The 9,776-nt window shown below is 54.8% G+C and overlaps 1 long non-coding RNA gene across 1 annotated transcript; it reads right to left on the bottom strand.

The window, feature by feature from the left end:
• Positions 1–3,140: 3,140 nt before the first annotated feature.
• LOC308187202 lies at positions 3,141–5,008 on the bottom strand. The gene is made up of 4 exons (XR_013944511.1): positions 4,841–5,008; positions 4,249–4,368; positions 3,660–3,740; positions 3,141–3,245 (listed from the first exon to the last, which is right to left on the bottom strand). It is a non-coding gene; the product is annotated as an uncharacterized lncRNA (long non-coding RNA).
• Positions 5,009–9,776: the final 4,768 nt, after the last annotated feature.

Raw genomic sequence — 9,776 nt, 5'->3', positions numbered from 1 at the left:
AGTACCCTCCCCGGTGACCCCTGGCAAGCCCCCGGGCGCCCCCGAGGACCCTCCCCGGTGACCTATGGCAAGCCCCCGGGCGCCCCCGAGTACCCACCCTGGAGACCCCCGGCGGGACCCCGGGCGCCCCCGAGGACCCACCCCGTTGACCCCTGGCAAGCCTCCGGGCGCCCCCGAGGGCCCACCCCAGTGACCCCCTTGAAGCCCCTGGGCGCCTCCGAGGACTCACCCCAGTGACCCCCGGCGGGACCCCGGTGACCCCAAGGACCCACCCTGGTGACCCCCGGTGGGACCCCGGGCGCCCCCGAGGACCCACCACAGTCACCCCCCAAGCCCCCAGGCGAACCCGAGTACCAACCCCAGTGACCCCCGGTGGGACCCCGAGCGCCCCGGAGGACCCTCCCCCGCTGACATCTGGTGGGACCCTGGGCGCCCCCGAGGACCCACCCCGCTGACCCCCAGCAAGCCCCTGGGAGCCCCCGAGAACCCACCCCAGTGACCCACGGCAAGCCCCCAGGTGCCCCCGAGGACCCACCCCGGTGACCCCCGGCAAGCCCCGGGCGCCCCCAAGGACCCACCCCAGTGAACCCTGGTGGGACCCCGGGAGCCCCTGAGGACCCACCCCGGTGACACCCGGGAAGCCCCCGGGCGCCCCGGATGATCCACCCCCGTGACCCCCGGGAAGCCCCCGGGCGCCCCCGAGGACCCACCCCGGTGACCCCCGGCAAGCCCCGGGTGCCCCCGAGGACCCACCCCGGTGACCCCCGGTGGGACCCCGGGGGCCCCCGAGGACCCACCCCAGTCACCCCCAGCAAGCCCCCAGGCGCCGCCGAATACCAACCCCGGTGACCCCCGGCGGGACCGCGAGCGCCCCCGAGGACCCACTCCTGCTGACATCTGGTGGGACCCTGGGCACCCCCGAGGACCCACCCCGGTGACCCCCGGCAAGCCCCCGGGCACCTCTGTGGACCCACCCCGGTTACCCCCGGCAATCCCCCGGGCGCCCCCGAGGACCCACCCCGGTGACCCCCGGCAAGCACCCGGACGCCCCAGAGGACCTACCCTGGTGACCCCCGGCAAACCCCAGGCGCCCCTGAGGACCTATCCAGGTGACCCCCGGAGGGACCCCGGGCGCCCCCGAGGACCCACCCCGGTGACCCCCGGCGGGACCCTGGGCGCCCCGGAGGACCCACCCCGGTGACCCATGGCAAGTCCCCGGGCGCCCCCGAGGACCCACCCCGGTGACCCCCGGAGGGACCCCTGGCGCCCCCGAGGACCCACCCCGGTGACCCCCGGAGGGACCCCTGGTGCCCCCGAGGACCCACCCCGGAGACCCCCAACAAGCCCCGGGGCGCCCCCGAGGACATACCCCGGTGACCGCCGACAAGGCCCCGAGAGCCCCCGAGGACCCACCCCGGTGACCCCCGGCAGGCCCCCGGGAGCCCCCAAGGACGCACCCCGGTGACCCCCGGCGGCACCCCAGGAGCCCCGAGGACCCACCCCGGTGACCCCCGGCAAGCCCCCGGGCGCCCCCGAGGACCCACCCCGGTGACCCCCGGCAAGCCCCGGGTGCCCCCGAGGACCCACCCCGGTGACCCCCGGTGGGACCCCGGGGGCCCCCGAGGACCCACCCCAGTCACCCCCGGCAAGCCCCCAGGCGCCGCCGAATACCAACCCCGGTGACCCCCGGCGGGACCGCGAGCGCCCCCGAGGACCCACTCCTGCTGACATCTGGTGGGACCCTGGGCACCCCCGAGGACCCACCCCGGTGACCCCCGGCAAGCCCCCGGGCACCTCTGTGGACCCACCCCGGTTACCCCCGGCAATCCCCCGGGCGCCCCCGAGGACCCACCCCGGTGACCCCCGGCAAGCACCCGGACGCCCCAGAGGACCTACCCTGGTGACCCCCGGCAAACCCCAGGCGCCCCTGAGGACCTATCCAGGTGACCCCCGGAGGGACCCCGGGCGCCCCCGAGGACCCACCCCGGTGACCCCCGGCGGGACCCTGGGCGCCCCGGAGGACCCACCCCGGTGACCCATGGCAAGTCCCCGGGCGCCCCCGAGGACCCACCCCGGTGACCCCCGGAGGGACCCCTGGCGCCCCCGAGGACCCACCCCGGTGACCCCCGGAGGGACCCCTGGTGCCCCCGAGGACCCACCCCGGAGACCCCCAACAAGCCCCGGGGCGCCCCCGAGGACATACCCCGGTGACCGCCGACAAGGCCCCGAGAGCCCCCGAGGACCCACCCCGGTGACCCCCGGCAGGCCCCCGGGAGCCCCCAAGGACGCACCCCGGTGACCCCCGGCGGCACCCCAGGAGCCCCGAGGACCCACCCCGGTGACCCCCGGCAAGCCCCCGGGCGCCCCCGAGGACCCAATCCCGGTGACCCCCGGCAAGCCCCCGGGCGCCTCCGAGGACCCTCCCCGGTGACCCCCGCCAAGCCCCCGGGCGCCTCTGAGGACCCACCCCGGTGAGCCCCGCCAAGCCCCAGGTGCCCCCTAGGACCCACTCCGGTAAACCCCGGCGGGACCCTGGGCGCCCCCGAGTACCCTCCCCGGTGACCTATGGCAAGCCCCCGGGCGTCTCCGAGGACCCACCCCGGTGACCCCCGGCGGGACCATGGGCGCCCCCGAGGACCCACCCCGGTGACCCCCGGCAAGCCCCCGGCCGCCTCCAATGACCCACCCCGGTGACCCCCGGCAAGCACCCGGGCACCCCCTTGGATCCACGCTGGTGACCCGCGGCAAGCCCACGTGCGTCCCCGAGGACCCACCCCGGTGACCCCCGGCAAGCCCCCGGGCACCCCCAAGGACCCATACCGGTGACCCCTGGAAAACCCCGGGCGCCCCCTAGGACCCACCCCAGTAACCACGGGCAAGCCCCCGGGCGCCCCCGAGGACCCACCCCGGTGACCCCCGCCGGGACCCCAGGCGCCCCCGAGCACCCACCCCGGTGACCCCCGGCAAGCCCCAGGCGCCCCCGAGTACAAACCCCGGTGACCCCCGGCAAGCCCCCAGGTGCCCCCGAGGACCCACCCCGGTGACCCCTGGCGGGACCCCGGGAGCTCCGGAGCTCCTGTTTTAACCTTCCAGTTTAGGAGGAATGAAATCAAAACAAAAGCATTAATTATTACCTTCCTCTGTAGACGGCGTCACAGTTCTCACCCCTGCCCGGACATTTTCCTTTTCCGGAGCAGGAAAAATCATAGAATCGACGGGAGGAAGAGAAGATCTTGAAGGACCTTCTGTTCAGAGCAAGCAAAACATAAGGAAGTTTACCAAACATAACAAACTATCGCAAAGAACACAGAACTTTAATTATCCGTTACTGTCAAACATACAGTGACCAGAGCATGTAAATAAGAGAGGTGACTAATTTGCCTCTGGTTGCCCTTGCAATTCCCATCTAGAATACCAGCTGGCTGAGAATCAGGTTGCTCGATGCCCCCAGCTAAAAATGGAAGTCTCTCCCTCAAGCAGCTCCCAGCCACCATCACCTGCCATTCTGAAGCCAATCAAATTTCACTTCTTTGGCAAATAGTTGGATTCACCAAAGCATAGCCAGCTACCCGGTATTACTGGAAGAATTTCTTTTTTAAAAAAGAACGTCAAACGGGATGAAGGTGAACAGGGTAAGAAAGTAGGGAATATTAACTCACCACCGTGTCTCTTAGTTTTTTCCTTCATTTTCTGCGATTTGATTTCTTCAAGTGTTTTTATTCCAAAATTCAGACCGTCCTCTGAAAACAGAAAACACTTAATGAGACTAAGGCTTAGAGGCACTCACTGAGGACCACAGATCCTCAGGCTTCTTAGTGCTCAGGAACTTTCAGAAGCATTTACAATAAACCCCGTCAACACTCCTCACAACTGAAAGAACCGTAGAATCAATGGCATTTTGCCCCTCCTTTCCCCCTTCAGGGTAAAAATTGTAGTTTTAATTTTAATCCATTGACACGATATTAGATCCCTCTATCGTTAGATATGGCTTTCAACAGTGGTTGCCAGGCTGCACGTGCAGCCATTTAAACTCCATGCTGTGGCCCTGTTTTGTTCTCCAAAAGGAAAGAAAAGCAGTTCAACTTTCTGACCCAATGGGCACATGATGCTATTAGGGAGAAATGAGATCATGGAAATAACCGAGTCCATTCAGCACCCCTACATTCTGTTGTGTTTTTACGCCACATTGCTTTCGAGTTCATTGGCAAGTTCTCCTTCCGATTTATCCTACTACAGGTGCCGGAATACCTTGCTTAGCAGTAGTAGCACTGGCTTTCCGAGTGGAAATCATCCGTAATCCATTTTGGCCTTCCTCAGCTGGTTGCTGGATGGGAGTTTTAGTTTCTTCTCCTGCCTCAGAAAGCTGGTCTGAAGGGGAAAAATCTGTTCAGCTATGCATAGACCAGATTGTTCATGATTATGTAGCTCATGCGATGACACTCCAGTCCATGGCTCATATAAAAAAGCTTTTTTTTTCTTTTTTTTTAATACAGCTACGCTGACCTGATGAACTCGTAAGGAGACTACACTAGGACAAAACATCTCGGACTCTAGATTCTCTCTGCAGCTTTAACTACTACACAACATATTACTCTTCAGACAGAAGAAAAAGGAATTTCCCTCCTACTTTCACATAGAGCTTTACACAACAGACCAGCTAAAGCCAAGAGTGGTTCTAAGCTTTCCTCCAGCATTTCAGGTTCTGTCCACTGACCGCCAGACAAAGCCACCAGCGAGCTGACCAGACTGCCTGCCCTATCGCTAGTCAGACCTCAGCTCATCTGTGATTTATACATTCATTTACAGCACAAAGTCCTTCCAAGAACCAAAGCATGCTCACCATCGTCATCTTCATCATCATCTGCAGCATTGATTACAACTGGAGGGTGTGTAGGGCTTGGGACATTTTCCGAGTTTTCCACTTTCGTCACCCCCCTTAGCTATGGAGAGGCATTGGACTGGACAGAAAGTTTGTTTTGCTGCAGTGACATCTGAGCCACTTTCAAATCATCGTGATTTGATACACTTGGCAGTGTAGCTAGAGGAAGAGGAGGATCATCAGTAACATGGCAGTTTAAAACTTTGGCCACAATGCACGAAGAGCATTGGTAGGTAAGGCAGATAACCTGCACAGGCAATGAATGCAGCATCTCCTTTTGCCCATCCCGCCACTGTTTACACCGTGAACAATGACTTGCCTTCAAACAACAACACATCTCCCTGCCACCCAGCAGAAGATGAAACAACAGAAAGCAAACTGCAAGGCAAATATCACACAAAGCAGAGAGAAGCTGAGCATGAAAGCAGAAAACAAATACCAGCAGTACACCAGCAGGACACTCGGTTTAGCTGACCACCTAGGACTGCAGACCTTTTCCTGCACTCACAAATGAACGGGTACCTGATGTCTCCTACAGTATTGGCACCCACTAAGGAATATTCAAAATTAATTCCTCAATACTTAAAGAAAAAGGACCTAAACTCACTCTAACGAAGACTCCATCGATGTAACGTCCCTTTGCGTGATGAAAAGCACAGTTGGCTTTCTGACAGCCTACTGGCTGCTTCTCCCAGTAGCAGGGAATCTCACTGCGCTTTTTCTGAAGACAGAAAGAAAGACAAGCTCGTGATAACATGCACCTAAGGTTTGCAAAGAGATGCACAGTTCCAGGTCACGACAGCGATAGGGCTGTCACAATACAGTGCTGAAACATCATTCCAAAGGTCAGTTTATCACTCAAGTATAGTATTTCCGGGCATATTCACAAAGTTTGCAGAAGCTGTAACCACTATGCACGTTTAGCTTTGTCATCATTCAGTTTGAGAAGACAGGCACTCTCAGACATCAGTTTAGGGTGGGTTAAACTAATACACCTAGGATTATACTAGGATTATTCAGAGGGAAAAAGAACATCTTAAATTGCCTAGGTTAACTCTATCCAGAACTACTTCTTGGAGACGTCGTTCTTCTGCACCTTTAACTTTCCCCACTGCTTCCTAGCCCAGGCAGCTAGAACAGCATTATCTGAAGGACTCCGGGACACAAGAGACCTGATAGATCATTATCAAGCCTGCTCTCAGGAGGCTAGTACAGCCTGTTTATTACCCCCCTGCTCCAGCAGGTTTTAGCAGTCTAGTTAGCAGTTATTCTGCATCTGTTGAGAAAATACTGTCGGCATCTAATAAAAGAAAATCTTGCTAAGACGTACCTAAGGCATTGATTTTATTTCCCTCTCCTTCCTCCCACCCCCTCTCCTGGTAACAGAAACCAGTGTCATTTCAAAGCAAATGAATCTGTCCTGCAAAAGCACAATCAGCACACCTACGGCACTGAAAAATGCTTTTGTTGATTTATTTTGAGAACACATCTTTAGGCACTCACATCAATTTCCATGTGTCTGAATCATTCAGGCAGACATTCCTGAAACAACGACCCTCCTGCCACAGCGTGCAGACCGTCTCGTTCCCCAGAGCAGCTTCGCAGTGGCGGAAGGAACAGTTGTCTCCCTGTAACCAAAAGGAAACCAACAAGGAAAATATAGTACAGCCTCAAAAACGTCCGTGCTACTGCCTCAGGTTGCTACAATTGAATTCACAATCTAGCTGCTTATCACGTTAACCTTAAAAAAAAGAAACCTTAAAACCCTAACACCTTGTTAGAAACACTCTGTAACCAATACCATAGGCTCAGGCAAGGATCTCAGTGAAGTAGCATTTTTATTCACGATTGCAATGGCAGGCGTCCCACAAGCCACCTACTAGTTCCCTAACACAGTTTATATACATTTTTTTTTTTCCTCTTGATGACCGGGACCCTCCCCTGTTTCCCCATTGACTGGGTAATCCAGGTTCACAATCTATCCGGTGCTTCACAGAAAATACACAGCTGCTGGCCTGTTACAAGTCAATTTTCTTTTTTTCTTGACTGTTTTCCTCTTTGAGGTGGTAATGTTTCTTACACCGTGATTTCTACCCAATTGCTCTAAGGATTCTGGTTGTCTGCATTTTACAAGGTTGTCTGTTAAGCTTTCTTATCACTGTGAGCATATCTCAATACCACCTTCCTTCCCTCTAAACGATGTAACTGTGCAAAAATATTTTTATTCCCACAACCTCGATCCCCTTACCTATCCTCTTACCTATCCCCTTACCCTATCCACACCTGGATGCAGACCCCAACTGTCCACAAGCAGCTCCCAACCCCCCCCCCCCCATGAACTGGACCCCACCCCACCCAGATGCAGGCCCCAGGTCCCGGCCCCAGCCCCAACCCCCCAGACGCAGGCCCCAAAGGTGTACAACCAGCTCCCACCACCCCCCTCAAAGGGAGGCCCCAAAGCCCGCCAGAGGACCCTAGAGTGTACAAGCAGCTCCCAACCCCCCCGGCACAGACTCCAACCCCCCCCCCCAAACACAGGCCCCAAAGGCATACAAGCAACTCCCCACCCTCCCCAGAGGCAGGCCCCAAAGGTGTACAAACAGCCGCAACCCCCCCCAAGACCCAGACCCTTACAGTGTACAAGCAGCTCCCAACTCCCCCAACGTGGCCACCTACAGCAGACAAGCACCTGTCACCCCCCCCCCCCCCAGCTGCAGACCCCAAAGGTGTAGAAGCAGCTACAAACCCTGCACAAGGCAGGACCCTACAGTGTACAAGCAGCTCCGAAGCACCCCCCAGATGCAAGTCCCAAAGGTGTACAAGCAGCTCCCAACCCCCTCCAGATGCAGATCCCTATATTGTACAAGCAGCTCCCAACACCCCCCCAAATGCAAGCCCCTACTGTGTACAAGCAGCTCAGTGCACTGTGTACAAGCACCACAGGTCACCGGGGTGGGTTCTATGCTGCGCCCGGGGGCCCTCCGGGGGTCACAGGGGTGGGTCCTATGGGGCCCAGAATCTATCAGACTTCAGAATCTATCTGGTTATCACGTTAACCAAAGACCATTCTGCTTCCTCCTCCTACTCTACCCCTTCGTGAAAAAAATGGAAAAAAAAAGCCTGAAAATGGAGTCACTTCTTAAAAAAACACCTGATCATACGTGCAAGGCAATGATCAACTATGGCTACCAGTAACTGCTACAGAACGCAGTATGACGCGTTAAATAGCATGTTCCAGTCACTGTGGGTCTTCGAGTTCACCTACCTGGACAACCTCAGCAAAGTTATCGATCTTCAAAGACTTCCAGTGAACTTCTCCTGGAGGCCGAACCAACACTGAATCCGTGAATTAATGATAAAGGGGTAGGAAGAATTTGCCTCCTCACTTTGCCAAGGGAGCCTCTCATCCACAATTCAAACATAGGATGTGCTTTTAAACAGCTTATAACTAATGGAGGAAGCAAGTCCATTTGAATACTCTCTCAGACTGGAGACAGCCAGGGTTAGTTAGCTCTTCAAAAAATAAAAACCAAAAAAAAAAAACCCAACAAAACAAAACAAAAACAAAAAAAAACAGCGCATTTAGAGATGAACTCGTGATTCAAAGTGGCTGCAAAAATGAGGATCCATCTTCCACAGCCGGACAATTTAACTTTTTTTTTTTTTTTTTAATTTAAAATTCAGTATGTTCCAATCTCTGGTCTTCAAGATTTCTTCACCTATTAAGAAAAGACAAAAACCTTTCCCCGTCTTTATTACCTGTACAGCAAAAAATGCACCAGTGCATATAAAGACACAAATGTGCATACGCATACACACATATGTGTTTAGACACACACGAGGAGTGAGTGATAGAAAGTTAGCGAGAGCGACAGTGGAAATCAGAATTTTTGCCTTTTTGATGCAGAGAGCGCGTAAAAACTCTCTCATTTTGAGGGAGCTAGAAAAAAATGGAGGATCTACAAAATATTTTGATGAGTATGCCTTCGAGGCCAATGCTTTATAACATGAATGATCTGGGGGCCAACACACAAATATGCATACATATGTACATGCATACAGGATAAACATATCTATACACACAAGCGTGCACAGTATATGTTGTATGGTATCCATATCGAGAACAACTCGTAGCCCTGATCAGACACGTAGAGTTGCAATCAATTAACAGCAGGAAGACAGCAGACCAAGGATACAGCAAGCTTTGAGAGGCAGGGCAATGCTCACTTTGCCAGTGGCATGGCTGCATGATACCAAGAATTTTGAATTAGTTTGATTTTTTGGAAGCAATTTGTTTTCTTTCTGCGCTGTAGCAAATACCGCAGGTTTGCCATCACGTGCTGTTCCCTAATCCATATATCCGTCATCATCCATTGCTGCAAGATCATGAAAGGTTAGAAAAGATGACTTAGGTCCAATTTAACAGCCAATGATTTTTCAATGACCAGAGCTGCAACAGATTTTATTTAGCCGCAAGCAGGTTTTTTTTTTCTGATGTGAAGTCAGATATTTTGATTTTTTTTTTTTTAAGACACTAAATGTCATAAAACCTGCAACCAGACCAGATAAAGTTCAAATTAGAGTGATTCTGAATCCTTTCATTAAAATGCTGCACATTTCTGTGCAAATTATTTCGGACTCTTCTGGACAAAAGCGGATGAAATAGTTCTTACAAATTAATAATAAAAGGTTGGAACCTTTTACTCACACAAACACTAGTGAATTTTCCAGGAAATATTTTTTTGGCAGGGAATTTTCCCAAATCTAAAGTAAAGAGAGGAAAAGTTGGGTTCTCATATTAGGTATTGGTTTTGACTGCTTGACAAAGGGAATAAAAACAGAAGTTAAGTGCAAGGTTTCCTTCTCTTCTTTAGTATCGACAGGAATCGTCACTTCT

Source organism: Anser brachyrhynchus (genome assembly GCF_964034855.1).
Source record: "Anser brachyrhynchus genome assembly, contig: SCAFFOLD_91, whole genome shotgun sequence".
In the NCBI taxonomy this organism is placed as follows: Eukaryota; Metazoa; Chordata; class Aves; order Anseriformes; family Anatidae; genus Anser; species Anser brachyrhynchus.
This window is presented reverse-complemented; position numbering and strand designations above follow the sequence as displayed.